Here is a 21,540-nt window from a genome sequence, read left to right as displayed (position 1 = left end):
GCAAAAAAAAAAATAGCCAATACAATATTGAAGAAGAATAACAAAGTTAGAGAATGGACACTTCTCAATTTTAAGAATTATGATAAAGTTATAGTAATTAAGACAGTGTGGTAGTGGCAAAAGAATACACAAGCAGATCAATGAGAACAGAATTGAGAGCCTAGAAATAGACTCACATAAATATAGTCAATGATCTTTGACAGAGAAGCCAAGGAAATACAATGGGTAAAGATAATCTTTTCAAAAATGGTGCTGGAGCAACTGAACATCCACATGCAAAAAAAAGAATCTGGGAGACAAACCTGCACAGCCCAAGTCCAATGCAGTCTTCGCTTTGGAAACAAAGCATTGGCGAGACATCCTAGTGCTGACCTAATGTCCTCTTGTCTGCAGGGTTCAGACACATGCCGAATGCTGGATAGTCGGACAGGGCTCTTGTTAGAATCTGGCTTAGCTCAGGAGACTGTACAGGTTGGAGGATAGGACAAGGCTTTATCCCTGTGTAGATCAAGCATTACAGTGATGCCCCAGTGTCTCATCACCAATCATAAGGAATTCAGCTGCCTCCCAGGCCGAATACAGCTCTTTCGTCTTGCAATGGTTTTCCTGGGGAGGGAGGCAGCAACTCAGCAAGCATCACAGTTGGTTCTTGGTGAGGGTGTGCTCCTCCCTCACTCATGTGTCACTGTCAGATGACTTGAATTGATAATGCTGAGCCTCTGTGAGGTTGACCTGATGGTGATATATTCATCTTACCTTAACAATGCCTGTTAATCTGCTCAGGGTCAAATTCCTGGAAAGAGTTGGGTGAGTGGAGCAGCTTGTTCCTATATACTCCTGGAAAGCCTCCAGAGTTGAAAGGTACCGTTGCCAGCAACCTGCTTTTTTGCTCAAAGGTCCAGCACCTTGTTTGGAGCCTGATAATGATTTGAAGGGAAAGGTGTAAGCCATATTTCTGCTCAACTCATCTGAAGTTAAGAGGTCTGAAAAAAGAACAAAGCACACATAATGGAATCCAACTCTTAGAGGATGTCAAAAATGGAATTTTCAAGCCAGTTCTTACAACCTAGCTGTTCAAATTAGCGTGCAATCTTTTAGCCTTTCTAAATAAAGATTGTGGTTAAAAGAAGTTTATAAACCTTCACTGAAAAAAAAAATAAAGAATCCAGACACAGACTTTACACCCTTTATAAAAATTAACTTAAAATAGATCACAAACCTAAATGTAAAATGCAAAACTATAAAACTCCTATTAGATAACAGAGGAGAGAACCTGGATGATCTTGGGTATGGTGATCCTTTTTAGATACAACGCCAAAGGCTTGAATTGTAAAAGAAATAATGGGTATGCTGGAGTTCATTAAAATTAAAAACTTCTGTTCTAAAAAGGACAATGTCAAGAGAATGAGAAGGTAAGTCATAAACTTGGAGAAAATATTTGCAAAAGACACATCTAATAAAGGACTGTGATACAAAATACGCAAAGAACTCTTAAAATTCAGCAATAAGAAAACAAACAACCTGATTAAAAAATGGTCCACAGACCCGAACAGCCACCTCGCGAAAGAAGATATACAGATGGTAAATAAGCCTTTGAAAAGATGCTCCATATCATATGTCATTAGATAAATGCAAATTAAAACAAGATTTCACTACATATCTATTAGCACGGTCAAAATCTGGAACATGGACAGCACCAAATGCTGGTCAGGATATGGAGCAGTAGAAACTCCCTTTCATTGCTGATATGAATCCAAAATGGCATAGCCACTTAGGAAGGCAGTTTGGAGGTTTCTTATGTAGCTAAACATACTCTTACTAAGTGATCCAGTAATCATACTCTTTGCTGTTTACCCTAAGAATCTGAAAACTTTTGTCCACATAGAAACTTGCATATGGATGTTCAAGCTGCCATGTTCTAACTCAGTCATGGAGTATAATCATGCTCAAGAGTGAATCTGGAGTGAGGACTCTTGTCCAGTACAGCTACTATCCAACTTCAGTCTCAAGCATCGTTGGAAGCCCCACCTAGTCTTCCTCAAAGTGGGTCTACAAACACCAAAATTAGTCTGTAAAATGAATTCATTGTCCTAGAATCTTCAGAAAGCCTGGATCAAAAGGGGCCTGGGGACTGAGAATGAGTCAGGTGTTCTTCAGCTTAGATTAGGGCCCCTTTTATTAGGCAGGTAAAGGTAAGAGGTTGAAATGATGTGGAGGTGAGAGTAAAGGTGGGAGGAGCAATGCAGGAGGGTGGAAGAAGCCGAGAATATGGTTTCAGGAGCCCAGAGTTGGAATCCAGCTCATCCTGCTCTGTGATCTCCTGGCTATGAGAAACCCTACTGAACAGCTTGTAACATTGAACTCTAAACAATTTTACCTACCTTTCTCCACCATTTTATTGTGAGCCTTTTGCAACTTAAACAATATCTTTATCCACCCAACTTTTAATTTTGAATAATTTTACAGCTACAGAAAAGTTGAAAGAATAGTACAATAAATGTCTGTGTATTCTTCATTAAATTTACAAATTAACATAGTACCATGTTAATGTTATCCCTCTCATACTGTATATTCTCTATACACTCAATTTTCTTCTCAAGCATTTGAAAGTAAGCCGCAGATATCGTGGTACTTCACCTTTAAATATTCATTCTGTTTTCTCTAAAGACCCAGACATTCTCAGATCCATAATACCATTATCAGAAACAAGAAATTAACATATATTCAACAATGTCATCTTATATACAACCCCTATTTAGATTTCCTCAATTGTCCCAAAAATGTACCTTATTGCTTTTTTTTAAATCTAAGAATCAGTACAGGTTGCCATGTTTTTTTAGTCTCATTTAATCTAGTGGAGAGCTCCTACTTTGTATTTTTTCTTTCATGACATTAATGTTTCTGGAAATTTCAGGCCAGGTGTCTTGTAGAATATTCCACATAATGGAATTTTTTGTTAGCTTCCTCATGATTAGTTTCAGAGTATATATTTTTAGGGGAAAATCGGTGAACTTGGAACTTTTTGGCAGTTAGGTCAGTACTTTCTTCCCTCTATAATGAAGAAAGAATCTGTATGAGATGCTTTGAGGCCATGGGACTGTCTTCTCCTAACAACTATTCACCCAGTTGTTTTAGCGTAATTCATGAGTCTTGCCTGTGTTCATTATTATATTGGGAGTGCAATGGTGATTTGAAAAATATATATATATAGATCGATCTATCTATCTATCTATCTACCTATATCATTCTTTCTACCCCTGTTAATTAGCACTCTTCTTTAGAGGAGATTTTGCCACTGCTCTCCTTCTTTAGGTTCCTCTATCTTTCTCTCTCTCTCTTCCCTCCCTCCCTCCATCTATTCTGCCAACCCCACCTCCTCCACCTATGATAAAATATCTCTGTAGATTCATGGGTTTTCTCGTAACAGTGTCTTATAATCCACTGCCATCATTATTGTACTTGATGCCTAAATTATCTCCAGTTTGGCCAGTGGGAGCCCTACCAAGGCAGCAGAGGTGTCCTGACAAGCCCCATTAGTCCTTCAGCACTTCCCTGTTTTGTGGTGCAGAAGATGTCCAGGGACTCTTTGTACTTTCCCTGCCCCAGACCTGGAGTCACCTACCATTTTCCAGGAAGTTCTAGTTCATTTTAGTGGTAAATGGTATTTAGAAACCAAGACTGGGACGTCATTGCTTTGGGGGTAAAATGAAGTAATTGATGGGAGACTACTTAGTAAAAAAAATATAAGGCGCCACCCTGTCGCGATTGTTACCAGGGTCATCAATCAAGCATTCACTTTTTTGGAGCAGTGCTAAATAGCAGCACCAAAATGAGTCTCCCTGTGTTTAGAAGATAATTAGGAGACACAGGACATGTGTGAAGCAGGGAGGGAAACGTAAGCCAGCTTTGTCAGATACAGTGTGGATTCTTATCTGAGGGCTTAAAGAGAGTAAATAGAACAGAAGAAAAAACCGTTGACTGTATTCTCACCTTTTCCTGAAGTTGCTTTGTTATTTAATTCTTCAGATAGAAAAGTATAAAGTGTTTTATAAAGTATTTTATGAATCAGCTGTAATTTTTTTTTAAAAAACCTGAAATGGTCACCTGAAAAGTTATGAGACATAAATGTGTGATTTCTTCTATTTTTACCTTTCTTGCATTTGTTTAATAGGTACTAAAAGAACAGTGTAATTTAAAGAATTCTGAAATTTTTTAAAAATTTGCAAATGCATAACTTTTAAAAAATTTTCCTGGTGGAAATAGTACCTGTGTCACATTTGAGGAGTTAGTGTGGTGGCATCTTTGAGTTTCATTGTGGGCAAATAGATTATTGTAGGTTTTGCTTCCTGTGACTTTATTACAAATAAAAAACATAGTTGTCTATAATTTAATTTGTAAGATTCACACTAGAAATATCATTTGATTTAATTTCCAGGCTTTCCTGCTTGTTCTGCATCTCTTTATACTCTCAAATTAAACCTTTTTTTAATGACAATCTCCTATGAGAACATAGATTATGGTAAATTGTCAGAGGACAGAGATCAGTGAACAGGGGGATGCTTAGCAGCTCATTATTTCTAGGGAAGGAATACAAAATAGCCAGGATATCCAGGAAACCGCAATTCTTTTATTTTTAACTTTGCCAGGACTATTTCTTTTGACCATGATGGTAAAGGGAGGGATGAGGATGGAGTAAGGAAGACATACATAGAGACCCAATGGTTTTACAAGTCCTCTCTTCAAAGGAAGCCAGGCTGAAAATGGAAAAGAACAAAGGACATGTGATTGTATGCTCTATGTTGGAATGTCCTTTACTTCTATATTTTTGGTTTTGTGTAAAATTCAGATGGAGGAATGCTGAATGCCTGTGTGTTTGTTGGGCACACTGAGCTAAGTGAGGAAAGTGATTGGGTTTGAGAGTGCTCTGTTTGACCTGTTTCAAGAATTCCTCATTTTCCAATACTGAGCAGAATGAGCTACTCTTAAAAAGAATTCAAAACATATGCAGAAAAATTGGGGCTCATGGTAAAACTCATCCTAGGTCGGTTCATGAGACTGCTTCAGTTTACTAGCAGTTTGTCCTTGGAGAACTTATCTAGTCTTTCTGTGTCTCAGCTTGACCCTTACAAAATGGAAATAATAAAAAGATTTTCATAATAAGGTCCCATTAATATGTGTAAAGTGAAGGCAAATGCTACAGTGAAGGCCAATGCTAAGTACCCAACAAATATTAGTTCTTACTTTTATTATTTATATTTTCCTAAGTAGAAATATTTTTAAAAAATCATTTCTCATCAATATGGGATCATTTCTAAACAATCCAGTCAACACGTGAATAAAATACTCAGTCCTCAAACAATTCTCCTTCAGAGGCGATCTGAATCCAGTTTAGGATTAAGGACACCCCTACCCTCTGACTACCCCCATGCCAACCTCCCCATTCCAACCCAGAATAGTTCTCTAGCTCACAGTGGAATTTCTTGGCCTCTCTTAAACTAACTCAACAGTAAGTATGGAACTCCTAAGCTCGGAAATCAGTCCCAAGCTCTGTAGACCAAGTTCATGTTAACATATATATAAGCATATTTGTCTGTGGGTGCTGGCTGTGCTGTCTCCAAATCCCTGATGGAGGTCTGGTCCTTAAGATAAAACTGTGAGAGCTAAAGTAATGTTGCACTTTCATCTGACATAAATAGGTTTTTTATTCATCTTATAGTTGCTTTGCACTTGAAAGAGCCAGCTTTTTTCTGTGGCTGCCAGTTCATAAACATCAAGTACAAAACTCACAGGAGATGATAGAAATATAGCAAGAATGATGAAGACAACATTATAATTTTATCAGCAATATTTGTAGATTATATTTAAAGTAAATATCATAAATCCAATCTTGGGATCTTTTTTGTATCTTCATTTGACTCTTAGCAGTTAGTATGAAGTGAAAGTTAGTTTTTCCTTAAAATATCCTTGATTAGAGCAATTTTTTTCTGGATGTGACCTGTCATTACTGGCTGTAGCTAATAAAGAAGGGGTGATAGGAAAGAAAACATCAGCAAAAAAAAAAAAGGGAAAACAATAAAGTAAGTCATTCTTAAAAAAATGAATTTCTAATCTTAATATAATCTTTAATTATAGAAGATGTTGTGGTAATTCATTATGCTTATTCTTGACACAAATTCAAATTCACACATAGTTTGGCCCTTCACCCCTCTTTTTTTAGAATCCCTGTTGTTTTCATTGGCATAAGAAACAAAATAACTTTGCATTTGGTGAAAATTATCTTATTTTTTCCCCAATCCTCTGTTACAATGTTTTTTCAAAGTGTATTCCATGAACCAGTGGCACCAGAATCACCTGTAGTGCTTAATAAATACACACTAGACTCACAGGCCACCTCTGAACTGCCAAGTCCAGTCACACAGAGGTGACATCCAGGATGCTGGGTGGAGCCCAGCATTTTAGCACAGCCCTGTGGAGTCCAGAAAAAAATAGTGTGAGCCACAGCTGTGCTCTCCACTTCACAGTCTTTCCCCCATCAATGGACCTGCAGGGAGTGATGGTGGATTTCATGTCATAACCTTGCAGGGCCTCATTGCATAACGTGTTGTAGCTGTGGCTGGTATTGGTGGTGGTGGTGCTGTGACCCACTGGTTCTAAGAATAGAGTTCTTCAGAGTCTTCATTTTGGGGGGCACCTGATCATCAGAACATGAAAGTCCCTGTTTTTGCTTCATATTATTTTAATTTCTCCCTCTTATCTCTGACCCCCACTTCCATTCCCCCTCACCATGTGCTGTCATTGCAATATGCTTGATGGACATCTGTCCTTGGTGGAGATGCCATTCTGTTTATGCCTTTTCCATTCAGTACTGTCATACGTTCACCTAGTTCAGAGCTTCTAACAGCTGTGCAGGACCCTGAGACTCCTTCTGCCACCTTTGACTTGTCCTTGCCCCTCATGTAACCACCTCAGGTGCCTTCAGCTCCCAGCATCATAAACACTGGGTTCAGCCACCTCACACAGGTTCAGTCCACTTGTAATCAGGCCTCAAGAGCACCCTCACTGTTTGCTTTCATCTGTTATTAAATTCAGACTTTAAAATTATTTTCCATTGATGGTGTCCTAGTAAGCTGGCTGGATAATAGGGATTGAGAAGAATTGCAAAATCAATGGCAAATATCTTTAAATTTCACTGTAGAATGAGTTGGATGTGGTTCTCCTTCTATCAGCTATTTCCAGGCATGATTTATAAACTCTTAAAAATATCAGTCATAGTTGGTGCTTCCTAACCCAAAGGGGTTTTTTTCTTATATTTGTTATACAAGTTTGTGATCTTTCTCTTTAAGGCCTTTAGCTCTTTGTTTGCTAACTCTGAGTTACTTAGAATGTGTGACAGGAAGTTGTAAATCCATCCTCGCTGGTACAAAACATGTGTCCTATACTAAGGGCACCATTTTTTTTTTTAAGGGCACCATTTCTTAATGAAATAGACACTCTTCATACAGAGGTCAGAACTGAAGATCGTGTTCTCCTGTCATTTGCCTGTGTGTAGTATCAGGGACTCTAGATCAAAATGCTACCACTGAATCTCTTGTCTCGCTGCACAGATGTTAAAAAGAAAATTATTCCGAGCAAAGATATTTTATGTAAGTAGTCAAGCATTTAACATAAAGGAATGCAGGCAACCAGTCAGCAGTGAGGAAATGCTCTTTGTTGTTCACTGTCACTCACTGGAGACTCACCATTCACCTCCAGGTGACATTTATTGAAGGTGACATTCTCTCTTTCCGAGATAATCCTCACGATAGGGTGCACTTAATTTATGCTGTTGATGAGACTGAAGTGAGCTCATTTGCATATCGTCACTACATGTAAATCCTGAGTAGAGGGCCAGCCATCCAAATTAAAATATTCCCTGTCAAGGACCTGCTGTGTCCGGCAAATTCTGGAGTAATGCTGATTGCAGGTGGTTGGTGAAGATTGATGCTGTTCAAGATTTATAAGGCTGCTTTGGAGGGCATGTGAAACTTAAGATTTCTTTAGAACAGTGTCCCTGTTTAAAACTGCTCTTGTTCAGACCCAGCTGGGCATTCAGTAATGCCAGCCATTGAATAAGATCTTTCAAGTGCCTCAGGCTGCCTCACCTGTCAGACTGGCTCACTGGTTTACAAATGAAACCCTGTTTGCCTCCAAAGCGCTTGTTCCTCTAACTCTTCTCTGCCCTTCTCCCACATTCTTTCTTTTCCCCTTTTTGATTTGAGTGTCTTAAGCCTCCTAACACACATTATCAGTTTTCATTTCCTTCTTTTCTTCAGGTGATGCACATATCACTGCATCAGTCTTAGCATTTCTATGCTTTTTTTTTTTTATCATCTTCACTTCACTCTCTCTTTTTTTTTTTAGTTTTCCCCTATTGTAGAATAAGTTTCTCTTTCATTGCACTTGACATTTTGGGGGGAGGGGTGAGGAGCAGGTAATTAGATTTATTTATTTATTATTATTTTTTAATGAAGGTTCTAGGGATTGAAGCCAGAACCTCGTGCATGCTAAGCACACACTCTACCACCGAGCTACACCCTCCTACCCGTTGCACTTGACTTTTAATGGAATGTCTTGACTGCCAGTTTCTTGAGCTTTCCCTTTGTGCATTTTTGGTGCATTTAACACAGGTTCCACTTCCCCTTCTCTCATCAGCTAATTGATCAATCGTACATTTGAGTAAGCAGCTCCGAATTAAAAGAGGAAATTATAAGAAAGTTATAATCAGCCTTTGCTGTCAAGAAACACCTGTCATGTGAGGTACCTTCTTTTTTTTTCTAATATGGCATCTGTGTGCCCATAGGTGCTCCAGCGGAAGGTATCTATGAGTTGGGCATTCTATTCCCTTTTCTTTATATCTTTGATTCTGTTGTGTTCAAAATAAATAGGTACCATGCTGTGGTACAACGCCCAGTAACCATAATAACCATACACTTTTCCCCCATCTCCAATTCCATTTTTTTCTAAGCCAACATTCACAAAACAAATTAACGTTATTTGTTGTGCACCAATGCAAAAAGAGTCTACTAGATATCACAGAAAGAAACTGGTGTGAAACTCACAGAGTCGGCCCTCAACTAACATGAAACCGTAGGACCTTGGTAGAGGAAAGTTTGTCTAAATAATTCCTTAGATATTTTCCTGTTTCCTTGACCATGCTCCCCCTGACTGTGGGGTAAAAGGAGAAGGAAGAGTTGGAAAATGGTAGGCAAGGAATAAAGAATGGGAGAGGAAGGGAAAAAATCACAACAAGAATGTGGTGGTTTAAGAGAAAAGTTAGTGGTCTCAGGGATGTGGAAATTTCTTTCCAGACAGATTCATTGATCCTGATGTTACAATGACTACCTTTGCAAAGAGCATATTTTCACAATCCATTTGAAAAATGTCACAGTAGATGCACAATGTCTAGAAAAAAAATCTTGAGTTTTTTTTTTCAGAGTATTAAATAAAACACTCTTATTTCTTCAAATATATGTTAGCTATTAGACGCGAAAGGGGGAAAAACCACTAAACTATGGAAAATGATAGTATAAATACACTATAATTTCAAACAATGCCATATAGAATCCTTCCCACATGAACTCTTTCTAACCAACTGGATGGTACTGTTGAGAAAGAATATTCATTTATAAGCATTGATCATGTGTAATATTTCCTTGTAATTTAAAAGTCAGTATACCTTTTATCTAGTGTCTTTCACAGCTTAGAAATCTAAAGATAGGATGAAACATAAAAATGCCCCTACTCTTTCATCATTATAGTTCCTCTTTCTTTGTACACAAGGGATTTGCTCTCCATCATTATATTCTTTGGTCCCAATCAATAAGAGGGTTTAGGACCTGAGTGCACATTTAGATATACCATTGAATGTATTCTAAAAACAAAATTTAAAGTGTGTGTAGTTCTGACACACTGTTTTATTTAAGCTGTGTAAAGACCTGTATCACAGTTCTTAGTACTATGATCCATTATTTCTCTCCTGCCGTCTCTAATGACCCCTGCCACAAAGACTGAAAGAAGAGGAATGATAGGGACTAAGAAACTTCCTATGTTTTTCTTGGTGGCTGTCACCCTGGAGTCTTCTCTCCCTTAAACAGCAGATCAAATAAACATGGATTTCATGAATTTTCAGAATGTGGGTTTTAGCTACTCACAAAATAAATTTTTGTAATATATACATTTTCAGAAATCATTTCAGTTATGACATGGCATTTATTAAACCATCACGGCAGATGTTTTATGATTTGAACTGTGAATTTTTAACACTGAGAGGAAATGCTGTAGGAGCTTGCAGAATTTAAGCCTTTTCAGAATAATCTAGTCATGTCAATGTTAAAGATTGCCGAATTCAAATGGATTGGCACCAGCTGACCTCTCAATTACTGCAAGCTTTCCAGTTGCCGAGTATTGAAGGACTGACAAAGATTTAGAATATTGAAGTAACTCAATCTTCAGAGCTTGGAGAACAGTAAACAAAATAACTCCTTTTAGCAGCTTTCAGAAAGAAATCAGGACTTTAGCTGTAATGTCACGCAACACAGCACTTAATTTTGCGGCATTTGATTTTGTGTTATCCAGTCTTCCATTAAACTCTAGTGTTCCCACATGTGGAGACATTAGGTAAAATGCAGGTTCATTTCCTACTTCCAGGAAGGTCAGTCAAGAAATTCATAACTCCTGAAGATGATTCTGCTTGACTGACCGTTAAACGAAAATTGTATTAAGTGAGAATTCTGCAGCACTGATTCTCATAATTTTCATGGCTTGCCCATTTCTCCTGTAAATACGGTTTCCCCATGGGCTGGTTGTGTCTCTGGTAGTGAAAGGAAGCAGTCTGTGTCAACTGCTATGTGACTGGAAAGATGAAGCTAAATATGCAAATTATAACTAGGGATTAGCAAGCAAGTGAAAAAAATACTAGAAGAACATAGATAACTGTTTTAAAAAAAAATACTAGAAGAACATAGATAACTGTTTTTAAAAATCTGAAAAGGAATGATATACTCAAAATAGTTATAAATATGCCAAAGATGAAAAACCTAAAACTTGTATATTAACCAAGACATAAACTAATTGAAACACTTATACCATGTGTTTAATCTAGTGATTTCTGAAACTTAAGTGTAGTCAATTGATGGGCTCAGAATTCAGGTTTTTTTAGGAGATAATTCATGCTTTTTGTATATGAGTTTTAGTCCTACAATTTCAGTTATTTATTCCTGCAGGTGTGAGCTCAAAGAATACTTACTGTGTGCCAGTTACATACCAGGCCCAGTTCCAGGTACCTGGGATACACCAGTGAACAAAATAGGCAAAGAGTTTTGCCTTCATGGAACTTACAAATGAATAAGGAGAGATAGACAATAAAGAATATACATAAATAAATTATATAGTATATTAGAAAATGACAAGTATTATGCAACATAGGATAAAGGAAATTAAGACTGGGAATTGCAGATTGCAGTATTAAATAGGGTGGTCAGGTTCAGCCTCCTTGAGAAGGTAATATTTAAGGAAAGACTTGGTGGATGGAATGGAGTTATTTGGAAGAAAATTACCCACACCCAAAATTTGACTATAAATAAATTTAGATAAGACATGCATTACATAATATGATAGTGATATGATGATCCCTGATGTAACCTTTAAGTTTCACCATGGTATTTGATTATTTCTAATTTGATATAATAAAATGAGCTAGTGACTGACTATGTGAGACAGGTATTTTATTCTTATAACCTATACTCCTCTAAGACATAGGTTAATTGTAACAAGGTGTTTAAAAACATACACAATAAACTCAAATTGTCAAACAATGAAGTTTTTAAAAAGCAACATGAGCATATATCTCATGCATGTGACTCTATATACGCTACCAAGAATAGACCAGAGAGTAAATAAAAAATTACAGTGTCTTCCTCAACTATAGGAATGCTTGTGTTCACACATATACATCATTTAAATATGAACTGATGGAATCTGAAATAATTCTGAAAGTAAAAATTCTTGCTTCTCATACTATCTCTTACACACAGCTAGAGTAATTCATAGTCTATCTTAAAAACTTGTCCTAGAAAAATGGAAAATTCTTAATTCTCTGTTTATTTTCTCTCTCCTTTTCTGATACCTTAGAAGTGTTAAGCTGAATTACAAACTAATAAGTTCAGAAGTCCAGGACTGAATTGCCGTTCTACCGCTAACCAGCTGTGTGTCCTTGTCATATTACTAAACCTAACTGGGCCTATTTCCTCAACTGTAAAATGGAGGTTCCTAACTCTCAGAGCTGTTGAATAAAATAATGTGGTCAAAGAGGTTGACACATTATAGGAACTTAATCATTTATGTTAGAATCATATCTCGTGCTTTTTTATTTGGTCAATATTAGAATAACCGAGTATAAACAGCTGAAGACCAGACAGAGGCCATGTGTAATATCGGGCATTATATTATCACAGTGATTTTTTTTTTGATATTATGATGATTTTTAAGAAAGGAAAGAGCTTTGTGGCGCTGTGTGCTGGGAGAGTTCATGGAAGCCAAAAGAGGACAGAACTTCAAATGGACCAAAAAGGAAATGTAAGATTTGGATTCAAAGAAAAGAAGTAGACTGTTCTTGAAATAAACTGGTGATTATGGTAGGCGTCAGTGGGCAAGGGGTTTGTGTGAAAGGAACAGCGTAGGAAGCACCTTCACTGCCTGTGTTGTTGTCACAGTAGTGCAGTTCAGTGTGTATTGCTACAGACATGCAGTTGCTTGACTGGTTGATGTATTCCTAAGATACACGTTTGACTGCACAGCTTTTCACTTCACTGTTTTTCACTTCACAGTCGCCTATTAATTTAAAGTCCATGTAAAATATCTTCTCCCTTTAAGGGAAATATCCCCTTACAACTAATTAACCTTACACATAACCATCTTAGGGCCTTCATTAAGCAGCCATGGTTACATGTCACATTTGTAAAATATGTTCATACCAGAACCCTTTTGCATAATGTTCACTATAGATCCTAAAATTTGTTGCAAACAAAGTTTCTAAGCCAATGGCACCGTAATATTCTATTATTATTATTATTATTATTATTGTTATTATTATTATTAAAAAGAGTTGCTAGTTCAGTTCATCAAGTCATAATCTTATTACCCTTGAAGAACTACATTGGGAATAAATGTAGTTTATAAACATCTTCAGATGTTGAAAATTATAATGATAGGACAATTGAAACTGTGATACATTGCTGGTGGGAGTGTAAATTAGTGTGAGCACCTTTGGAAAGTGGCAGCGTCTATTAAAGCTAAATATATGTCTACTTTGTGACCCACTAATTCCTTTTCTAGGTGTACACCTGAGAGAAAGAAATACATTTAGAATAACAGATTTAAGAGTACTAGATAACGGTATAGTTACTATTTCTATTATTAATGTGTTAAAGTACAAATTATAGTAATTATAGTCAATTTTAAAAAAGCCATTTCAAAGCATTTTGGCCATGAGACAGTATTTATTAATTATCCTAACTTAATTTAAAGTTATTAATAATTAAATTAATTAATAATAATCCAAAAAATAAAATTTAGCATATTTAACACCAATAGGTGTATGATTTATCAGACAAGCTCTTTCTCAGAATTTAAGAGCTGATAGCCCCAGGCTAGATACTTTGCTGAATTCAAAGAAAGTAGAAGGCAAGTGCCTGTTTTAATTTTTTTTTTTTTTTTACTAAAGTATACTTGATTTAAAATGTTATGTTACTTTCTGATATACAGCACAGTGATTCAGTTATACATATATATTCTTTTTCATTATAAGTTATTACAAGATATTGAATATAGTTCCCTGTGCTATACAGTAGGACCCTGTTGTTTATCTGTTTTATATATAGTAGTTTATATCTGCTAATCCCAAACTCCTAATTTATCCTTCCCTGCCCTTTCCCCTTTGGCAAGCTTGTTTTCTATGTCTGTGAGTCTGTTTCTGTTTTGTAAATAAGTTCATTTGTGTAATTTTTTTTAGATGTAAGTGATATCGTATGATATCTGTCTCTGTCTGACTTACTTCATTTAGTATGATAATCTCTAGGTCCATCTATGTTGCTGCAAATGGCATTGTTTCATTTTTTATGACTAAGTTATATATATATATATATATATATACACCACATCTTCTCCATCCATTCATCCATCAGTAGACATTTGGATTGCTTCCATATCTTGGCTATTGTAATTAGTGTTGCTATGAACATTGGGGTGCATGTATCTTTTTGAATTAGAGTTTTCTCTGGACATATGCTCAGGAGTGGGATTGCTGGATCATATGGTAAGTCTATTTTTAGTTTTTTAAGGAATCTCCATACTGTTTTCCGTAGTCGCTGCACCAAATTACATTCCCACCAAAAGTGTAGGAGGGTTTCCTTTCTCCCACACCTTATCTAGCATTTATTGTTTGTGGACTTTTTAATGATGACCATTCTGACTGGTGTAAGGTGATACCTCATTGTAGTTTTTGTTTGCATTTCTCTAGTAATTAGCAATATTGAGCATTTTGTCATGAGCCTATTGGGCATCTGCATGTCTTCTTTGCAGAAATGTCTTTTTAGATCTTCTGCCCATTTTTTGATTGGTTTTTTGGGTTTTTTTGCTATTGAGTTGTGTGAACTGTTTGTATTTTCTGGAAATTAAGCCCTTGTCAGCCATATCATTTGCAAATATTTTCTCCCAGTCCATAGTTTAGTCTTCTTGTTTTGTTTATGGTTTTCTTTGCTGTGCAAGAGCTAATAAGTTTGATTAGGTCCCATTTGTTTATTTTTGCTTTTATTTCTATTGCCTTAGGAGACTGACCTAGGAAAATATTGCTACACTTTATTATGTCAGAGGATGTTTGACTATGCTCTCTTTTAGGAGATTTATGGTGTCCTGTCTTATGTTTGAGTCTTTAAGCCATTTTGAGTTTATTTTTGTATGTGCTGTGATGGAGTGTTCTAACGTCATTTATTTACATGCAGCTGTCCAGCTTTCCCAATACCAGACAAGTCCCTGTTTTAAATAAATGTATATCCTTTCATGAAAATTACAAAAAATATTGATTACACGGGAAAGGATGATTTATAGTACAAATGAAAGACAATATTCATAAGGCAGATTGAATATATAGAACAAGGAAATCAATATAGACTCCAAAGATTTTTCTTATGCTTAAATACTCCAACTCATCCACTAATGTGATTTTCACATTTACTTGCTCAAAAAATATTTTTGAGTGCAACTGTGTTCCAGGCACTGTCTTAGAGGTGCTTTGGGTAGATCTGTGCTCCAAACATATAGAAATGACTTCCTTCGTGGAACAAGAGAGTGAGGGAGGTAATACATAGTAAACATAATAAGTAAAAGTTTATGGTATGGCAGAAAGTGATAAGTGCTATGGAAAAAGGGGAAAATGGAGCAGGGGATGAAGGGCTGTGAGAAGGACATGGCTGCAATTTTCATAATGGTGGTTAAGAAAGCCCTGGTTGGGAAAATGATATATGACCAAAGGCTTCAAGGAAGTAAGGAAGAAATACCTCCATTATTCATAATCCTAAAAAGCTTTAAGAAGGGGGAGGGTATAGCTCTAGTGGTAGAGTGCATGGTTAGCATTCACAAGGTCTTGGGTTCAATCCCTAATACCTTGTTTAAAAATAAATAAACCTGACTACCTCCCCCACCCCCACCAAAGTCAAATAATTAAGTAATATAATAATAAATAAATATAATATTAAAAAATTTATAAACTTAAAGAGTGAAACAAATACATAGACCAATATACTTAAGAAATGAAACCAAGAGTTTTCCAGAAGACCCACAGGGGTAAGCTAACTGAATTTGGAGATATAATTGAATCAGATTCATAAAGATCAGGATCCGAGGTAAAGCAGATATAACAGAGGGACAGAGACATGATGTCTCATCAAGGTGAGAAAAAGGAGTGTGAACTTGGACTTCTATTTACTTCTGTGTTCCTCTCACTATGATTGAAGTTCCTTGAGGAGGAAATGTTGTTCCCTTGTTTCCCATACCTAGAACCTATCAAGTGTCTGAAATACGTGTGTGTGTGTGATTAAAATTGGTTAACTGACAAATCGTGCTAGACTACATTGTGATTCATAAGCATAAACATAAAAAATCATGAAAGTCTCCCAATTATCTGTCATCTTGAATTCTCAGATTATAACATACTTAAAGGCAAGAATTATACTTTACATACAGTGCTTATTCTACAACTGACATGTTAAAAGTAAAAGCTCCTCCCACTAAACAAACCCCTACCCCTTCTCACTGACTGCACCAGGTATCCTCAAATATTAAATGACTCCCAAAGACTATTACATATCTTTGGAAGCTGAGCTGTTTTTTTAAACTGACCAAGACCATTATATGTGCTTTGTGAGATCTTGATAAAATTGTGACTCATGTTTCAAGAAATGACAGTCTTGTGCATCATTTTTATGCTCAGAAGTGAACAATAGAGGACAGCATATTAAAACAAAATATTTGCTTTGAAAAATAACCTTAATGTCCAAAAATCACTGAAGACAAAATAGACATTTAATAGAAAGATCACATTTAAAGGGACACTTTTTGGAAAAGAAGCTTAACCACTACATAGGATTCACTGAAACCTGAAGAAACCTGAAATTTCTTGTAATTATTACCGAGGGTGGTGATTTTTTTTTTTTTACTGTGATTAATTTATAGCTGGCACACTGGGCACAGGGAAGTAGTGGTGGTATGTTAGACATCAAAAAAGGCAATATGACTCTCCTTATCGATGAGTTAACCTAAAAGCAATGAATCATAAGAACTGAATATTGAAAGAACATTTTAGAAAGGAAATAACTGGTAAAACATCAAGGTCAAAATCCTACTCATTTTTTACTAAGTAGCTCACAAAGATTTTTAACAAATCTTGCGCCCCCCAGTGGTTATTCTGAGTGGGTTTTTTCTGTTTGGTTGTTTTGTGTGTGTGTGTGTGTGTGTGTTTGTGTGTGTGTGTGTGTGTGTGTGTGTGTGTTTTGTTTTTGTTTTCGTTTTTTTTGGTTTTTGGTTTTAATTTTACATGCGCTCTTAATTTTGCAGCTTCATTATTTTGGGTAACCCCAGGAAGGTTCTGATAACTAGGAGGAAACTTGGGAGGCTGATTCAATTCGATTGCCCAATTTCATGCTCACAGAAAGAATGATGCCAGGGATGCTAGAGTGCCTAGTATATGATGATTAAGTTCAGGCTCGACAAGATAGGTTCACAAAAGGGCTATCATGCTTGATTCCTCTGTTTGACAGACTAGAAATGAAAGAAAAGCAGTGACATAATTACCCCAGTTTCTGCAGACCTCCAGTACAGCACAGCACGGATATTAAGCAACGCTAGTCCTCAGAATGATTGCAATGCATAATTTTAAAGAGGAAGGTCGCTGCTTTAGCAAGTAAACGAAGGCTTACAAAATCAAAGACAAAAGATGTTTCTGGAATCTGTTTTGCTTGCAAACAGAATGGAAGAGAGCACAGAAAGAAAGTCAGTTGGTGAGAGAAGAGAAACAGGGGACCTGAACCAGGAAACTGGGATGGTGTCTCTCTGTTGGACCTCCAGTCAGCTCTGTGACCTTGGTCAGATTCCCTGGGACTCAGCTTTCTCCTCTGTGAAACAAAGGGTGTGGACTAGGATGGGTGGTGTTCATGAATCTAGGAAATGATCAGAGGCAAGGTGTAGCAGGATCCATCTCACACAAAAGAACCAAAATTATGAAAGTGAAATTAGCTGGTGATAAAAAAAATGGAGAAGAAAGGTGACTGACAGAGAATGCAAATTCATCCAGATACATTCAAAATCTAATATAAAGCTTAATAGAGATGATTCTTTCCAGAAGGAGAATAATGAAGCATATCATTGCCTCTGAATTTCCTCCACTGTAGTCTCCTTCCATCTTCTCTGTCATCACCTTGTTTTTTTCCCTACTTTCTGTTTCCGGTAACTATGGTGATACTCCCTCCCAGCAACCTTCTTCACAGCTGGCCCTTTTGGTACGCATGGAATCTTGCTCCATTCACTGATGCAGGGAGCTGACAGTACTGCCAGAATGTATTTATTTATTAACATTTTCCCCATCCTTTCTGTCCAGGAAATAAATGTAGGGAATTATTCCACACGTAACTTCCCTACATAAGGGGCGCTGTAAAACAAGGATACTCAACTGTTAATTTCAGTTGCTAACATAAAGGGGCTACTGATTACGCCAGAGATTCAATTCCCTGCCTTGGTCCTCAGGGACTGCAAAGTCCCAATACTCAAGCTGGTTGTCACCTCCATTTGCTTTTGTATGTAAACGGAATAAAATAGATGGCCCCCAGAAATCACAATCAACCCTGGTTTCCTAATCCTCTTTGTTTTTTGCTGCATTCTCCCTCGTAAGGAATCCATTGCCAAGTGCGTAATTATCACAGTTAGAAGGGTATCGAATTTTCCACAGGAAAATATACATAAATATACACATTTCTCTAGTGAACACAGTTATTTATTTTGGAATCTAAATAAGCAATATATGATACTCAGCTTTAAAAATATGTCATTATCTGTCGATGACAAAACATCAAAGAATCTCTGATGTCACGAATGCAGATAATAAAAATTCCCATAAACTGTCGTTTAGTCATGTCCAGTTTGGGTAGCCCAACTTATTTGTAATCCTATATGCCGGAAAACAGTTTCTCTATTTAAACATGGGGTGTGTGTGTGTGTGTGTGTGTGTGTGTGTGTGTGTGTGTGTGTCTGGCGTTAACACAAAGGAGAACAGATGATGACATTCATAGGCTTATAGACTCGACTCCTGGGGACACACTTGGATGGAGGCAATTAAGATGACTGTCAGGCATTTGATACCAGAAGCCCCTGTGCAAACTGCTAAATCATACGCCAGGGCTACATCTTATTGTCAGTGAATGATGGCGGAACTGGGTGGCTTGTCATCATTCTGGAAAATTCTGAGGCTAGTGAGCTCTCTCTCCCTCTCCCACTCGCCTTATTTTCCTTTTCGCCACTGCGGGGACTTTTTCTAATTTGCAGCTTCCCTTTCCCCGACACACACAGACAGGAGCTGGTGGCTTGCAGACTGCGTCTGTCTGGAGCTAGAGAGTCACAGCCAGCCCGCGGAGATAATGCTCAGGGAGAGGGCTTCTGCAGCAGTTCTCAAAGGCTAGACTTGGGTGGTATCGCTGCGTATGCGCTGGTAATGGTTTGGGTTTTTTAAATTTTTATTTTGTTTTATGCTTAATCCGTTTTCCAAAGGATCTGCTTTATATTCTTTCAAAGTAAAATGCTTAAAAATTCCTTCTTGGGCTTCCTAAAAATTCAAGTACTGCGTTTTTTTGTGCTACAGATTTCAAGACTTAGATTTATTATCTGGATATAAAGAATGAATTTGCTTACTGGTGAGTTACAGTTTTCAATATTTAGCTATTAAATTTATGTGTGAATTTTTTTTCTTTTGTTTCGGTAGACTCTTCAGCTTGTCTCTAACCGAAGAAACATTGATTGAGGACTACTCATTCAGAAAATTAAAAGGTACCACATGCTTTGTTTGGATGTTTAAATGAGGGAAAATCAGGGAAGATTTGGAATGTTTTATTTAAATTAATCTCTCTATTGTTGGTCTTTTATCCTTAAGCCTACGTTGGTCATTGTCTATAGCATGTATAACTTGCTACGCAGAGAATGCCATTATCCAAGGCTATTTTGTTCCTAAACTGTCTAAAGAATTGTGTTTTTTTTTTTTTTGTCTGTATTGAAAGTTGTTTGCAAATATCAACAGTCTGGCTTATTGGGGGATTTTTATTATTGCAAGTTTTTTTTTTAATGTCCAAAATTCTCTATCTTAATGAAAAATTTAATCATTTTAATTTAAGAGAAATACACTGAGTCATGATTTTATCTGAGAGAATCCTGCAAGTAAGTGATATTTTTTAAATGGCTAAATTGAAATGGCTTGCCCTTCCCAGGTAGAATGAGCCCTGGAGAGGAAAGCTCAGGGATGACTCAGTATTGTTGGGTTTTGCGAATAAAACATTGTAACTTCTTCACCGATGCTTCAGTCTTCGGTACTGTATATATTTAAAGGCCAAGGTTATTAGTTATTAAAGGACCCAATTTTACATATGCTTCATTCGGCATTGACAGAGTAAGAAAGTAATCTGTCATCTCACCGTGAAAGGAGTTGAATCATTGATTCTGGGCCTTATGCCTTACATGAAAAATATTAATCCTCAAATTCAGCATTGGGATGTGTATTGATTGGAGGAGCTGATTATGAATATTACCTTTTCTTTAATTCTTGAAGATTGTCTTTGACTTTAACATATACTCATGTCAGTAAAAACCGGTATTTGTAATTAGCCTTTTGAAAAATGGAAGACATTTTTCTGCCTTGCTGAGAAGATCAATGCATCTTTTAAATCTTTCCTTGGCATTCACATAGTATTTCCCCTGAAGATTATCAGTCCAAAATACTTTATGCAGAAAGGTTAGGTTTTTAATGTACTCAAAAAATGGTTAACATTTAACTCCTGATCTGGAAATACCAGAAGTATGCAAGTGTACACCTGTAAGGGTGAATATTTGTAGCAGTTGAAGGAGACAAATGCATTGTCCTTGTTTAATTTTCTCTGCAATGTGTAATTATGAGAAGCTTAATTTATTCATTCCACAAGCACTTATCAAGGGCCTGGCTGCTGTGGGTAGTTATTGTGGGAGAGAGGGAAGGGGCAGGTGCCATTGTCACCCTACTTCCAGAGTGGAGGCAGCATCACATAATGTTTTTGCATAGGAGAATGAATTCATTAAAATAATTCAGTGTGTCCTAAAAGGGGAAATTGCATTATTTCAGATACTGAACAAAATCTAATAGGCTTGTCTCAGAGATATAGGAAATATATTGCATTTTTTCCCTCAGAAATTACTCAGTGGAATCATGTATGAAATCCCCAAATAGGACTTACTATTCCTCCAGGATATTTTAAAACCCTTGGGACTATTCTTTCTTTTTAGATTTCACTCAGAATAAATGAAAACATTTCATATTTGGTGAAAAAGTCTATTTGGTATTTTCCCATCAAACTAAATTTGTACAGTATATATTTCAGGTGATACTGTTTGCTAATCTTCAGACTCATTTAGCAACTTATTGTATTAACTTTGAACTTTGGGGTATTTACATGAATTGGAAAAGGATGAAGTGATTATTTAACCACTAAAAAATGTATTCAGTCTATCGTCAATAGGAATTAATCAACACTGTTGCAATTTATCTGGGTATTGGAAAAGTGACATATTATCTCACCAAAAGCTTCTTGTTTTCTAAATTTTCTGGGACCATTTTAAAATTCATCTTAGAGTATGTTGACAGATTTAGTGTCATAAACCACAGAATTCAAATAGTCCGTTACATTGTCAAATCAGAAAAGAATTTGACTATTAGAGTCTAAG

The 21,540-nt window shown here is 36.6% G+C and overlaps 1 protein-coding gene across 5 annotated transcripts in view; it reads left to right on the top strand.

Moving 5' to 3' along the window:
* Positions 1-21,540, top strand: part of MAP2 (microtubule associated protein 2) — a 262,978-nt gene that overhangs the window by 107,244 nt on the left and 134,194 nt on the right. For all 5 annotated transcript variants that reach the window (XM_072961366.1, XM_031678227.2, XM_072961367.1 and 2 more), the window contains one exon: positions 19,559-19,623. The gene's annotated coding sequence lies outside the window, so the exon portion shown is untranslated. The remainder of the gene's footprint in view (positions 1-19,558; positions 19,624-21,540) is intronic.

Source organism: Vicugna pacos, chromosome 5, assembly GCF_048564905.1.
Source record: "Vicugna pacos chromosome 5, VicPac4, whole genome shotgun sequence".
Taxonomy (NCBI): domain Eukaryota; kingdom Metazoa; phylum Chordata; class Mammalia; order Artiodactyla; family Camelidae; genus Vicugna; species Vicugna pacos.
This window is presented reverse-complemented; position numbering and strand designations above follow the sequence as displayed.